At 40.7% G+C, this 16,412-nt stretch overlaps 1 protein-coding gene across 13 annotated transcripts in view; it reads left to right on the top strand.

Annotated features, from left to right (window-relative positions):
- SYNGAP1 (synaptic Ras GTPase activating protein 1) overlaps window positions 1-16,412 on the top strand; it is a 154,793-nt gene that overhangs the window by 11,372 nt on the left and 127,009 nt on the right. The window contains exon 1 of one of the 13 annotated variants that reach the window (XM_072430373.1): window positions 11,530-11,575. The exons of 11 other annotated variants lie outside the window; for them this stretch is intronic. The gene's annotated coding sequence lies outside the window, so the exon portion shown is untranslated. Of the gene's footprint in view, window positions 1-11,529; window positions 11,576-16,412 lie in introns of those variants that run through there. One more of the 13 variants, XM_072430376.1, reaches the window with a different exon arrangement.

Raw genomic sequence — 16,412 nt, 5'->3', positions numbered from 1 at the left:
TGCTTTTTCTTTAAAACCCCCCATAATACGCTCAAATCCTTCATCTTGGCTCACCCTGCATTCAATATTTATTGCAAAATAAATATTTAATATAAAATGGTTAAAAAAGACATTGGTTTAAAATGTAGAACCTTAAAAGTAAAGTAAAATAGTCTGCAAACCATTATAGTTTGCCTTTAAGGAAAAATTGTGTTTGAAGGGAACTAGTTCTTGATTCACATGGTATTGCACTGGGAGATGATCACCGACTGAGTCTTATTTCATCGGAGACCATCAAGGCTCACTAGTATGTCACCAGAGGATAGAAAATACAGCAGGAAAAGCCTGTTCGCTTTTTCATGCTTTGATCTAGACTTGATTCCCTTGTTGATAAGTAGAAAAGTTTAAAAAAAAACCTGAATTAACCAATCCGGCAGTAGCTATTATTACACAGATATTCTTCACATACTTTTGGCCATAAAATGTATGACCCGCAGTATGTAAACATCCCAGCAAATGGTTGAGTTTAGGTGTTTCCAATGAAGGATACCATGAATGGTACAGTATCCAGAGACATTTTATATTCCAATCTTGTGGTAACAGTTTGGGGAAAGTCAGTTTCTGTGCCAGTATGTGTTCAAAGCCAGCTCCATACAGACATGGTGTTACCAATATGATGTTGAGTAACTTTGAACTGACCCCTTAGTGTTCTCCCCAGCCCCTTTTAGCCGGGCCCTCCACCTGGCACATTTTAGTGACCACTCGGCTGTTTTTGGGTGGCTACTGAAGACCTGGGTCACAATACAGTGGCTGCCACCCGCCTACAATTTCTTCCCACCCAGCTTAAAAAAAATCTGGGTTGAACACTAGCCCTAATGAATACTTTTTGAAATGATTAGAATGATAATGTGCCAGATCAAACGTCACAAATGTACCAAAAACTTACCAAGTCCTGCCCAGAAGGTTGTTACACCTGCAGAGGGTGTAAGTCAACTCCTTGCGAATTTCTATGGGATGTGCAAAGCGCATATAGATTCAATAGTAAGGTGCCCACATGCCATTGCCTATATAGTGTAGATGAGCCTTTTCTTCCTTTTAACACAGGGGAACCCTTGCAATATTTAGGATATGACCAATTCATGTTGCATTAGTCTTGTGGTCAATGGGATGAATGCGTCTTACAAAGTTAGCCATTGGTAAGAATGCCACCATTACAGATATCCAAATAGATCATTGGTGTCAGTGGTAACTGACCTGAGAAGTACAAATTGTTCAAGGAACCCCTTGCAATCTCTGGAGGAACCCTAGTTAGGAATTCCTGATGTAGAACATTAGTGCAACTGTCTTCAAAATCTTCCATAAGCCAAGACTATCTTTAGATTGGGAAAATTTTGGGAAAACTTAAAGCGGAACTAAACTAAAAACAAAAAATCACCTTTAATCCCGTTGATCCCTCAATGGCGCTTGTCCTTCCCACGATCCGGTCCCACGTTGTCTTGGAATTCCTTTTCATCCCAGCGCTGCCATCTTCGATCACTTGTGTCTTCTTTCTCCTTCACCCCATCTTGCATTGCGCAGGTGAGATCGGGTGACGTAGCCGCTGTGAAGGGAAAAAATGCACATGCGTGAGATCAGCATCTCTTTCCAATAGGAGGAAAAATGCCCCTTCTGCCCATGCTTGAGATTAGGGCATGCGCAGAAGGAGCAGCCTCCTGGAATGCGTGACATAGGTTTCCCGGGAGGCTCTGCTCTCCCATTAAGTCTTAGAGGATCTAAACTCAAAAGTACCCCATAACAACAAAAATTAACTTACCTTCAATCCCGCAGGGCAATCTGATCCATCCGGAGGTCTCTTCTGTCAGGTCCCACATCGTCCCAGCATCCATCTCAGGGCGCCGCCATCTTCTCCTCTTCCTCTGGCTTCTTCCTACGTCACCCAACCCAGGCGCGAGATTGGGTGACGTAGATGGGAAAAACTTGCCGATCTCACTCCGCCTGCCTGAGATCTGCATTTTTTTTCCTTTTGACAAAAGAGCTCCTTCTGTGCATGCCTGAGATGGAGCACCCAAGATACCCTCAGGATGCCTGATAAAGGTATCTTCGGAGGCTCTGTGCTCCCATTCATTCTCGATCGCCTAGGCAATAGCGAGAATTAGCGAGGGGTGCTGCACCCTCTTCGTTTTTTTTTTAAAAAAAGGGTGTTGCATTTAAAAAAAAAACAAACAGACTTATTACTGTACATAAAAGGAAAAGTACCGTTTAATGTAAAGTGAAGATTCTGAGTTTTGAAATGCTTTAAGACCTAAGGCTTTAATGATTAGCTGCCCCTATAAGTATGTTACTTGTTAGCATATGAGCCCACATCACAGCTGATTGGCTTCTTGTGCTGCTTTTCTGTTCTTCAGCCTGCCATCTTCAAAAGGATGACATCAAGTCAAATCTTACAAAAATTACTGAGCTTGCACTTCAAAAAAGAATGCACACAATACATGAAAGAATACAGAGTCACATTATTAGTGTCTTAAAGCTGACCTCCAACCTTCCCTTCCGTCTTGCACAGTTGTAGTGGCTCTTTTCCTGGACTGAAATGACTTACCCTAATTTCACTGCACACTGTGAGATTTCCTATAATCTATATTAGAACCTGCAGCAAATCAGATAGACCCAACCTGATTTCTTGGAGGACATTTAGAATCATTTAGCCTTTTCTTGCCCCGGCTGATTGTCCCTGGCCCACTCCATTCATTGACCTGGGTTTTCTTTAGTCATGAAGGATCAGCTTCATGTGTGGGTGTTACCTTGGGTGCTGTACATGCAAAAAAAGCCCAGGAACGACCATTCTTCAAAGCGGAGATTCATCTGTCACTCATTTTGTTATCTGCATAATTCCTCCCAAGAGCCAAGCCATTGCTTGCATGGATCAGGGTTGAGGGCGCTAAGTAGTACTGAGGCTGGGTGCAGTGATGTTTTTAGAAAGCTACAACAGAAGTAAAACACCCTACCAGCCCTTTCTATTAGCTGTAATCTGTCTGCATTGTATAGGGAAGCACAAAGTCCCAGAGATTACATAAGTGGGTTTTAAAAATTTCCAATACAAAGAGAATTCATCAGCATCTTAATAAGCCAAAGCAGGAGGAACCAGAAAATGTCAAAATAAAAGCAGCGTAAATACTGGCTGATTGATATAAATCAATCACAAAATTTGGTTCTGTTTAGTTATATTCAATATTTTTGATAATTTTTCTATATCTGGTCCAATAAACCAAAGCCAACACCAGCTAGTTTCACGCACAATTATTGCAGTGAATGACTAATCTATTGGTATTAAGTCAGGAAGAAACTCCCAAACAGGGACTCAGCTATAAGGATTTTGAGTTTGCTTTATACTCACATGCTTGTTCCTTGTGAATAAGAATGCCCAAGGAAGTCTTTGAGCATTCAGATATAACAATAAATCATTACCTGGAAATCTATATTTCCAACAGTGGTATCAAGGATTGTGTCTGCTACACTCATTGGATGTCCTCATTGTTTTGGGTTGAATGACACCTGAGCCTATTTCAGTCAAACTTTTACAAATACTTTAAATGTAAAATCCATTAAACTAATAACCGGTTTCATGAAGAAGAAACCTTTAAACCTGGTGGAAAGTCAGAGTCAATTCAGAGTTTGCAAAGAAATGATTACATTTGTGATAATGTGTGATTGTCTCTATGGCCCCCTTAGGAATGTCTAGGAATATTTTGCAAATTGTAGTCCTGGTGGGCACACTTAGGTTAGTTATATACATGTGCTATGGGTAAAAGGCAAATTTAAGAACATTACTCTGCCTATATTCTGTTCTGTAAGTTTGCTGAGGGTGCAGATTGGATGCAGACACTGCACATCACAGTAGGATGGTTAATGAACATAGGGTAATCCAGGAGGCAGTGGATGTGACTGGGTGTGGCCAGGTGCTGATTGACAAGCTACAGACCTGTAAATCAGCAGTGCAAATTCTGATAGCCACACCCCCTGCATCTCATTGTAATGCAAGTAGACACTGACTTGATGATAGTGGCAACTCTGCTGTGAATTCAAGAGTAGTGCAGCATTGTTGCCACCCAATTACATCACTATGTAGAAATAAATGTATCTATTAAACATTGGATACGCAGGTAGGTAACATTATAAAACATTGTTGTGACACGTAAGGACCAAACTACCTCCAACACTAGAGAAGAAAAGGAAAGATCCAATAATTACGTGACTAGCCAGAAACCTGGTAGGTATGCGGAAAACTGGATGAATGTACAAACAGTAAAAGGCTCCAAGAAAAACGGAGCTACCCAAGCTGGAGTTAGGCCTTAAAGCAAATGTAAAAGCAAAAACAATTTTGGCCCCCTTTGTGTATAAGGATCAAAAAACTTGTGAAAGTAAACTGAAAAAAAAAAACAACTCGCCTTTACCTTCGCAGATACATCTGGAGGTTTCCTTGATCGGGTCCCGGTATCCTCCTGTCCGGCACGGATGAAGCGCCAGATGTCGCTATCTTCTTTGGCCTTCTTCCACTTTCTTTGTATGTCACTCAATCTCGCACTGTGCAGGGGCCAGATCAGGTGACATTGATGGGGGAAAAAGGAGTGACAATCTTCTTTTTTTTCCATTGAAAAGGCTTGGCTTAGGCACAGGCAGAAGCCTCCCGGAATGTGTGACGTAGGTATCCCGGGAGGCTCTGAACTCCCATTCATTGCTGATCGCTCCCATTCATTGCTGAATGCTGATCGCCACAGCATTCAAGACAGAAAGGGGGGGGGCTTTAAAACTTTTAAACCCCCAAAATTCATTCATTTTTACCTTTATATAGGGATTGTCTACCCTATTATGTAAGGTAAAAATGTTAGATTCGGTCTGCTTTAAGTTACTTGAGTTTTATAATCAGCAGTTGCCACAGTGCTTTGGCAAGACTGTGGGCAGGGTGGATGGCTCATTGAGCTGTAATGTGCCTATCATGTCAATGGTGTAACCTTCATTGGTCAATAGACAAAAAAACGGGTAATTAAACAATGCAGATTCTGTGAATAATAATTGTATCTTGGAAACACAAATATGATTTTAGGATCTGGGTTTTTCTACACTTGAACTTGGCCGAAAGTTGAACAATTTATTCATTTTACAGGGTGTAAAGTACAGCTTTCATATCACTGCCTATGAAATTGAATTAACTGAGCACTTTGTGCTGGTATTTTTCACTTTATACATTTTTAATATGTTGTTTTGTCTGTTTTTTAGTGTTTTGTTTTATAAATATTTAAATGTCTAGGGGGAAAAAAAACATTTTCTCCTGGGAAAAGAAAAGTAAAAAATGTGAAAAAGGTCCCCGGAGGGGTCTTAATGAGTATAGTGTCAGATGGAGGGACACACACACAATCTTTTAGTTGGCTTTCCTACTGCTAAACACCCATGGTGCTTTATTATTCATGCATCAATTGGTCAACAAAGTGTCACTTTAATCTACAGAGACTAGTTGTGTAGCCACTTTTACAAGTTTAACAAATCAATTACTGCTGTTGAAACACATGAATCTGGAAAATTCCCATGAGGGAATTTTGAGGGAATGTGACACATCTGACAAGTTGATGTGGTTGGGGCAATTTTAAATATTCTTACATTGTGGTGGTTGTTGAGCGCCTATGCAAAATCAACAACAACCAAACAGAATGCCTGTGGAGATTATTTCTGTCTTTTTGCGGATCTAGAAGATGGTTGCACCTTTTGTCCTGGTCCTGATGATCTAGGTCTTATGGGAGACTTGGCTGGTTTCCAAAAAATTGCTATGGATTGGAAATCAGAGGCAACCAATTGGAAAAGGAAATAGTTCAGATTTTTATCTCATCATAGAATGGTATGGGTAAGAGTACAATTAAAAGTCACCATCAACATGTTTCAACGTTGGGTTTCCAACTAAAAATACCTAAATAGACAGCGAAGCAGGTCTACTTGTGTCTGATCTTGGACTAAATGGGATTCAAAGACCACATTTTGTTGATGAATAACGCCCAAAATGTTGGCCTAATAGTGGGAATTGATGCAGAAAGTCAGTTCACACCTTAAGATTTTCTTTGCTTTGCAATGCTTAGCCACCCTTACATATAATGTAAAAATGTGCTGATAGGTCCACTTTCACCAAAGTCTTTCTTCATGCAACAACATGAAAATGGAACATGGCTTGTAGTAATGAGGCGTAAGGGGTGTTTTCAACTCCTGCAACCCTGTCTTAGAGATATAGAAACTGCTGCCAAATATAAACTAATCGGCCTATAAAGCACTTATTGGGGCATTGGTGAGAAAACGCTCCCGTCTGGCCCCAAAATTCAGGTATACTATGGCCTGCCATTTTGTCTTTTACCCATCATCGAGAAGGTGAAGCCTGGTTGTTGATCAGACACCTCCACTCATTGGGCCTGATTTATGAAAGCTCTATAGGACTAGAGTAGGATACACTTTCATCTGTGAATCTGGGTGATCCTGCAGACCTGGAATGGATCTGGTCCAGGATTAAAAACATTTGCTAGCAAATAGCAAATGACTTTGCAGAAACCCATTCCAGGTTCACTGATGAAAGTGTATCCTCTGCAGCCTTGGAGAGCTTTATTAATTCAAGCCCAATGTGTTACTGCAGATCAGAACGTTTGTTACATTAGGCAGCCCATGCAAAATAAGTCACTGCACCTTTTTTTTATACTAACACCTGTGCCTGGTGTGCTACAATACAGCTCCGCCAGTCACTGTACTTGTGTGTAGCATTTGTACATAAATGGCAATGCACAGATTGTGTTACTTTAAAATATATAGCAGTAATGAGCAGTAAAACTAGTGTTTCACAATGTTGGCATAGTTTCTTTAGTCAAGGTTTCCCTAAAGAATATATCTGCAGCGTTCTTCCAGAATTTTTTTTTAAACAAGGTGGGAAGAAATTATAAGCGGGTGACAGCCTTTGCATGTGACCCAACTTAAAAACAGCTGCGTGGTTACTGAAAAGTGCCAGGTGGTGCACCCAGCTTAAAAGGTCTGGGTGCGAAATATAACATCAGCCTTGGGGTAAGCGTCCTCAGATGTTTGTCTTTTGCAGGATCATATTGGGTGGTCTCATGAGTTTACTGCGACTTTGAGCTCTTTGAGAAAAATGTTTATGAATCCCTTAATCAAAAAAAGAAACCCCTGACCATCAAATATATTCTCTTGCTGAAATAATGCAGACAGCCTTTCAGAGTATTCAGGTTCAAGTGACTCCAGTCATGACAATTGTGCACATTTTAGGGGAGGCTCTTTTCTCCATAAGGATATTAAATCTATGACAATCAGGTTTTTAAAAAACGAGAAGAAAGAAGTGTCAGTATTCCCCGTTGTTTTATCATTTCAGGTGAACTTAAATAACCTGCACAGATTCCTAAACGTCACCCTACACCTTTGGAATTAATTGGAAAGCCAATCACAAGTCATGGCTTTATAACTAACATCAGTTTATCATGATTTTGAAGCTTGTGTTTCCTATAGGAAGGTGTTCTTATTCCCAACAGTGTTGTCACCCTTTTGGTCTGAGCAGCTGCCCCTTGACTACAAGACTTCATGATGATTTACACCAAAGGGAAGTGTGGAGTGGTACATTTCATCTTGTAGGATGCCATCACACCAAGGTGGTAGATGTAGTCATGTGACTGCGTACACAACGCAAAACAAGAGTATTTATGGCCAATATAAAATAAGAACAATTAGACTGAGTTATTGCCGTGTTGGAGGAATGATGTTTGCCTCCTCCTAAAGTGTTGTGTTGGCTGGATAAGGCATTGTAAAAAAGAAATGTTATGTATTGTAAGAATTGAACAATTTAATAAAGAAAACAGAAGTATGTCAAAATGCAATGTGTGCAGTATGTTAACATTCATGATACAATTATACACTACGCAATATACTGTATGTTATATACTGTACGCAATGCCATTATTGTATCTTGCATAGAGTTACATTTGTGTAACTGTATTATGGATATATATGTTTGTACGAGGGGAAGGTGTAACAGCTATTGGCAGTGGTACACCATGCATTGGACAGGGACACCCAGAGGAACACCCCAGGCAGGTTTGTCTTGCACTTTTTTTAAGAAAGTCAGAAAACAAACAGCTTCAATGCAGATTAAACCTACACCACAGGCATATCAGACAAACTAACTAAGCTCAGGTCTTTTCTTCACTATTAGGGTGCCCTTGGGGGTTCTTTATATAAGTGGCCCATGTACCTTTTAGTGTTCTGTTAGCAGTCAGCCTTTTACCCTGCAGCAGGTTCTCACATAGCAAAGAGCAGGAGAAAGAGGGCCCTGGAGATCAGTCAGCTCACATACAATGAAAGCTGAGACTAATCATAAGGGCTGGCTTACAGGTACGATGCAATTGAAGGCTTTATCCAACTTGATGCTCTACAACGTTTACAAGACTCAGAATAGGACTTTTTAGGAATATGAAAGAACAGATACAAATCCTGGATAGCCTTACCAGGTGTATGGGAGAAACCTAGATGACACATGTACTATATGTGTATATTATTCATGATTGAGATATATATATTCATGGACCACACACTGGTGTATATTTGGGTAATTGTATCAAACACCAGTACAAATTTGCAATAGTGTGTCATAAAGAGTGTGTATATTTGTGTGTCTATATCTGTCTTTTCTCTTTTTTTTAACATGGGAGAGCTCTTAATTACTTTTAGGTCTTAGGGACCCCCCTGCTGTAATTACTATATCCACAGCTCACAGTATGGTATTGTGGTGGTCAGTAGGAAAAATACTTCTCATATTGCTTGCCACTGGGTAGAATGTCACCCTTACAGATAGCAAAAAAGGTTCTAGTTAATCTGATCCAGGAGTAACAAACTTCCATGGCTCAAGCATTCTCTGGAGGAACCCTGGTTGAGAAACACTGCTCTATATCATGCATAAGGTGTATTGTTCAGTGATCGTATCATACAAGGGGTCACTGGTGTAAGAATAGGGGTTGCAGAGGTTTTGGTCGAGATCAGGTCCTTTACTTCAGAAGGTCTGTGGGGCTCTCAGGGCATATATACATTTGTGACTGTACCGCACAGGGTGTATATATTTATGCGACTTTATGCACAGGATGTATATACTTATGTGACTGTACTGCACTGAGGGTGTTTATACTTATGTGATTTTACTACACAGGGTGCAGTGTTCAACCCAGAAGTTTTTTTAAACTAGGTGGGAAGAAATTGTAGGTGGGTGGCAGCCACTCTATTGTTTCCCACTCTTCAGCAACCATCCATAAACAGCCAGGTGGTTACTGAAAAGTGCCTGGTGGTGCGCCTGGATAAAAGGCTCTGGGGAGAACACTGGGGTGTATATACTTATGTGACTTTATGGCACCTAGGGTATATATATTTATGTGACTGTACGTCACAGGGTGTATATATTTATGTGACTGTACCGCACAGGGTGTATATACCTAAATGACTGTACGCACAAGGTGTATATACTTCTATGACTGTATGCACAGAGCATATATACTTATATTACTTTACAGTACAGGGTGTATATACTTATGTGACTGTACAGAACAGGGTGTATATACCTTTGTGATGTACCACACTATGGGTGTATATATTTATGTGACTGTACTGTACAGGGTGTATATACTTTTGTGACTGTACCGTACAGGGTGTATATACTTTTGTGACTGTACCGTACAGGGTGTATATACTTTTGTGACTGTACCGCACAGGGTGTATATACTTTTGTGACTGTACCGTACAGGGTGTATATACTTTTGTGACTGTACCGCACAGGGTGTATATACTTTTGTGACTGTACTGCATTTAGAGACGAGAATTAGCTACAAAGTGTAATTTTGTAACACTTTTGATTTGTGGTGTGCCGCAGGATTTTTTTAATGTAAAAAATGTGCCGTGGCTCAAAAATGGTTGAAAAACACTGCCATACAGGGTTTATATTCTTATGTCACTGTACCACACCATCGGTGTACATAGAGGGTGCAGTGTTCAACCCAGGATTTTTTTTAAACTAGGTGGGAAGAAATTGTAGGTGGTTGGCAGCCGTGGTATTGTGACCTAACTTTTCAGCAACCATCCATAAACAGCCTGATGGTTACTGAAAAGTGCTGGGTGGTGCGCCTGGGTAAAAGGCCTTGGGGAGAACACTGGGGTGTATATACTTTTATGACTGTTCTGCAGAAGGTATATGTACCTATGTGACTGTACCGCATAGGGTGTATATACTTATGTGACTGTACCACTCAGGGTGTATATACTAATGTGACTGTACCTAACGGTGTATATACGTATGTGACTGAACGCACAGGGTGTATATACTTATGTGACTGTACCATACAAGGTGTATATTCCTATATCACTGTACGCACTGGGTGTATATACCTATGTGACTGTACCACACCATGGGTGTATATACTTATTGACTGTACCGCACAGGGTTTATATTCTTATGTCACTGTACCACACCATTTGTGTATATACTTTTGTGACCGTACCTCACCATGGGTTTATATACTTATGTGATTGTACTGTACAGGGTTTATATATTTATGTGACTGTACTGCACAGGGTGTAAAAACCTTTGTGACTGTACTGCACAGGGTGTATATACTCTTGTGAGTGTACCGCACAGAGTGTATATAATTAGGTGGCTGCACCATACAGGGTGTATATACTTTTGTGACTGTATGCACTGGGTGTTTATACTTGTGACTGTGCCACACCATGGGTGTATATACTTATGTGACTGTACCACACCAAAGATGTATAAACTTATGTGACTGTACCACACAGGGTGTATATACTTATGTGACTGTACTGCACAGGGTGTATATACTTATGAGACTTTACGCACTGGGTGTATATACTTATGTGACTGTACGCTCTGGGTGTATGTAATTATGTGACTGTACCCTGCAGGATGTATGTACTTTTGTGACTTTACCACACCATGGATGTATATATTGTACGTATGTGACTGACTCACACAGGGTGTAAATACTTTCGTGACTGTACACTCTGGGTGGATGTACTTATGTCACTGTATGTACTGGGTGTATATACTTATGTCACTGTATGCACTGGGTGTATATACTTATGTCACTATACCACACCATAGGTGTATTTACTCATGTGACTGTACCGCACAGGGTGTATATACTTATGTGACTGTACGCATTGGGCATATATACTTATGTGACTGTACCGTACAGGGTTGTGTACACTTATGTGACTGTACCGCACCGGGGGTGTATATTTATATGAGGGTACCACACAGCGGTGTATATTTGTGTTGCTGTATTTAGCCCTATGTATGTGTGTGCTACAGGAAGCGGCAGGCCCATACATGGCATTGTGTGTGTGTGTCATTGTGTGTCTGTGTGTGGTTGGTTGTGTCAGTGCTGATGGTTGCTAGGTAACTGTCGCTGCTTTAATTCCTATATTTAGGGGTTTTCAGAATAAGGTTGAAGTTTTTATCACACGACGGTCTCTTACAATGCAGAATGAGCGCTCTCTCAGGGTGACAAGGGTGAGACGCCCCTGTATGTCTCCTGTATATATCCTGCTGTCTCTCTCACCCCTAGTATGTCTCCAGATAGTCTGCTGTCTCTCTGAGTGCCGATTTGTTGATCTCAAGCCCTCTCTTGTATTATATTTTGATACCCCCTATCTATTCTCTTTCTGCTCTTACCCCTGCTTTTTTTTTTACTACCTTACCCGGCCTTTTCCTTTCCTCATCTATTATCATTTTGTCTTTTGCATTTTCTTTTCCTCTCTCTTCCTCCCCTGCACCCCATCTATACTCAATATTCCCCCCACTCCTCTCTTTCTCTGCGCCCCCGCTCTCTTTTCCTTCCCTTTCTCTCCCTTTACCTTTCTTCCCCCCCATTTCCTCAGTACACACACAGACCTGTATGTATTTATGTACATTCACACAGCACGGTAGTGTGGCCGCCGCTTGTCTTGTCCGCAAGATCCATCCAAGATGTGCAGCGTCTGCATGTTTTTGGAGAGAAACACAAATCATATATTTATGATGGATATCGGTTCATTCTGACTGTTGTATATTCTACATAACACAAAAATATCAGTATGTGATGAAATAAATGGCATTCATCTATCAGATTGTGATCTCTCTGTATCTGTTGTCCCATCTGTTATATCTATCTATGTATCAATCTACCAACCTATCTATCTGTCTATTATGAAAAGATTTAAACATTTGGCTTGTTCATGTTTAGCATCTGTTGAATAAACAGATTGGATTTTATACCGGCTGGATATATAAATCTTACATATAATGATATTATTGTATATATTTTCTTGCGCTTATGGAATTGGCTATAATTTATATGTTTGGTTTCTGTATCCTGCACTGACGGGCACATGTCCGGTGTCATTCTGTATCCTGCACTGACGGGCACATGTCCGGTGTCATTCTGTATCCTGCACTGACAGGCAAATGTCCAGTGTCATTCTGAGTTTTCTGCACCAATTGGCACACGTTTAGTGTCGTTCTGTTCATTTTTTGGTGTCATTGACTAGCACACGATTGGTGTATTTCTGTATCCTCTGTACTGAGTGGCACATGTTCTGTGCCATTCTGTATGCTTTACTGGCTTGCATCCTTCCAGTGCCATTCTTGAGCTCTGCACCAACTGGCGCATATTTAGTGTCATTCTGTATCCTGAGTGGACTGGCCTTTCTTTGGTGACATTCAGTGTCCTACTGACTGACTGGCATGAGTTTGGTACCAATCTGTGGTCTCTGTACTGACTGGCACATGTTCTGTGTCATTCTGTATCCTTTGTGCTGACTGGGGCATGTCCAGTGTCATTTCATATCCTGTAGTAATCATCAAATGTCCAATGCCCGTATTCTGCACTGACTGACTGTATCTTACACTGTTTAGCACTGATGACATTTGTGTCCTGTACTGGCCTTCATCTGTCCAGGGCTATTCTTTATCCTGCCCAGTGTCATTCCGTATTCAACAGACTGGCACATGTTTGGTGGCATTCTGTATTACTCTCTTTCTGGCACATTTTTGGTGTCATTCTGTATCTTCTACTGACGAGCACATGATCTGTGTCTTCCTGTATCCTCGGTACTGACTTGCACATATACGGTGCCATTCTGTGTCCTCTGTACTGACTTGCACATATACGGTGCCATTCTGTGTCCTCTGTACTGACTTGCACATATACGGTGCCATTCTGTGTCCTCTGTACTGACTTGCACATGTCCGGTGCCATTCTATGTCCTCTGTACTGACTGGCACATGTCCGGTGCTATTCTATGTCCTCTGTACTGACTGGCACATGTCGGGTGTCCTCTGTATCCTGCACTGTTCGTAACGTGTGGTGTACTGCCCTGCATCTGCCCAGGGCTATTCTGTATCCTGTGCACTGATTGGCACACTTTTAGTGTTCTGTACTGACTGGCACATGTTTTGTGCCACACTTTAGCCTGTACTGACTGACAAATGTTCCGTGGCTTTAATTATCCTCTACTCACCTGCATCTGTCCTGTGCCATTCTGTATCCTCTGGTACATAATGTTGTCTTTCTGATTCCTGCATTGACTGGCACCTTCCTAAGGTCACACTGTCTAACTGGCACATGCCCGGTACTATTGTGCATCCTTTAATGACCAGCACATGTGCAGTTTTATTTCATAACCTTTGTACAGGTCAGTACATGTATGATACCATTCTGCTCTGTCCTGACCAGCACACGTCTGGTATTATTCTGTACCCAGCAATGACTGGCACCTGTCCCAGTGTCATTCTGTATCCTCTACTGACCGAAGAATATCTAATGTCACTGTGACTGATAGACGCATGTCTGCTATCATTCCTTGCCCTGTAATGACTGGCACATGTCCGGTGTCCATCTGTATGCTGTACTGACCATCATGTCTGATATCATTCTGTATCCTATAGTGACCAACATTTATCCAGTTCCATTCTGTCTACATGTGTTTTACACATTTCTGATGCCATCCTGTACCCTGTTCTGACCAACCCATGCCTATGCCCGTGTGATTCTACAACCTATCTGTATTGACCCTCACATGTCCAGTAGTTATTTTTAACCCTGTGTTCCCCATTTTTGAGCTTTAAAGTCCTCTTTTGGTCATTTTGTGAACATTCTACGACCCTTATTTTAAAGTTTGTGGTCCTGGTTTGGATTACTTGCAGTCAGTATTGATTTGTATCCTCTTCTCTTCCTGAGTCATTGTTTGTATCTGTCATTTGCAACCCCTTTTTAATGTACAGCGTTGCATGATATGTTGGCGCTATATAAATCCTGTTTAAATATAGTATTAATAATAATTTTGTGATCATTTTTTGTTTGTCATCTTGCTATTAGTTGTTTTTTTTTTTTTTGGCTTGGTAAAGTTTTGTAACTCTGTTTTGTTCTGTGGCCAGGGTCCTATTGCCACTTCTAGTACATATTATCTCTGTGTATTCTCTCACTAGCATCATCTACATTTATAAATCTGAATAATTTGAAGCAACATCTCACTTACTATCAAAGGCAGTAAATTTCAATAAGTGCCCACAGGATGTCACCCTACCTCCTCTGATTGTCAGGGTGCTGCTTAATGTGCAGTGTATAGCAATGTATATGTGTGTGCTACAATTCTATAACATATATATTTATATATGATAGCTCTATAGGTGATCTGCAACTTTGTAAACCTTTACTGATTCATTTATTCATCTAGCCCTATATTATACCATGTTTGTAAAGGGTCTATATGCTTTATTATGCAACGATGGGAAAGAATCTTGCTGGGGTGGATTAAATCTATGAGAAAGGCTGGGATCCTTGCTGCTTCCATTGATACCCCCATACAGAAAAGCCAATCATTTGGACATGTGGATTAAGTCAAAGGTGAAGTTCAAAGTTTTTAATGGACGATTTTTCACTTTCATGTGACCTAGAGGCCTTTAAATGTGACCAGAGCTGAAGGGAACTTGGGTAGCGTTATCTCCAGGAAGAGTTATCTATCATAACAAGTTCATTAAGGGGGTTCCCCTCTCTTCACTAATAACTTTCAATGTTGAGCCACCTCATTAAGAAATCATATATAATGTATAAAAGAAGAAAAAGAATGAGGTTCACGGCTCAGGAATTGTATGAAATATTATATACCTGTATTTGTGTATAGTATCAAAGAAATACATTTACATAACGCAATCAGGTATTTTACCTAGGTCCTGTTAACACTTCACAGGACCTAGGTATTATATACTAGACACAATGCTTCTACGTCTTTAAACAAGTACTAGACACAATACTTCTATGTCATCAAACAAGTACTAGACACAATACTTCTATGTCATCAAACAAATAATTGAAGTACTGTCTAGTATATAATACCTCAGTCCTGTGAAGTGTTAACAGGACCTAGGTAAAATACCTGATTGTGTTATGTAAATGTTTTTCTTTAATACTATGTAACAAATACATGTGTATATATTATTTCATACAATCCCCGAGCCCTGAACTGATTTCTTTTTCTTCTTTTATACATTATATCTATCATACAAGCCTGTTGGTATCACTTTTATTTGCAGTGGTTTTACACTTTTTGTGTCCTAGAGGAGCTCACAATCCAATGTTGCTACCATAGTTATATGTCATGGTCTAAAGCCAATCTGGGGGGAAGCCTAATAACCTTTAACATTATTGGTGTTAGAAAACCCATGCAAAGAAACTTCATACCCATGGTGCCCCGTGCGTGCTAACTACTGAGCCACCATATTGCTCACTTTAACAGAGTACAAAGAAATTATAACCCCAGTCTCTAAAGAAAAGGAGCTCACAGTGTTGCAGCACTGGGGTCCCAGGTCTGAATCTTGGACAATATGGATATTGTATGTCCTCCCCATTTTTTGTGTTACCTCAGCGTGCTTTGGTTTCCTCCCACATCCCAAGCTCATGCTGGTCAGTTCCCCCACACCTTGCCATGGTTGACGACATTGGATTGCGAGCCCCTCTGAAGGGCAATTAGTGACATGAATATAGACAGTGCCGTGTAATATGTCAGCGCTATATAAAGCCAACATAATAGTAATATTCATAACCAGGGTGCTTGGTGTGCATACATGGCAAGTACAAAGAACTTCCATCTAGACCAGGGGTCTGCAACCTGCGGCTCTGGAGCTACCACGGGGCGTGTACAAATGGGTGTGCACAATGACATCCCCCTCCTTTGAGAAAACCAAAAATGTAAGTGCAAGTGGGGGACACCTGTGACTAACAGCCCCTAAAATTCAATTGTTAGGCTATCATCAGAACATAAAGAACTCTGCCCATCAAAATAATCTACCCTGTTACACATTGCTGGAGGCT

Source organism: Pyxicephalus adspersus, chromosome Z, assembly GCF_032062135.1.
Source record: "Pyxicephalus adspersus chromosome Z, UCB_Pads_2.0, whole genome shotgun sequence".
NCBI lineage: Eukaryota > Metazoa > Chordata > Amphibia > Anura > Pyxicephalidae > Pyxicephalus > Pyxicephalus adspersus.
This window is presented reverse-complemented; position numbering and strand designations above follow the sequence as displayed.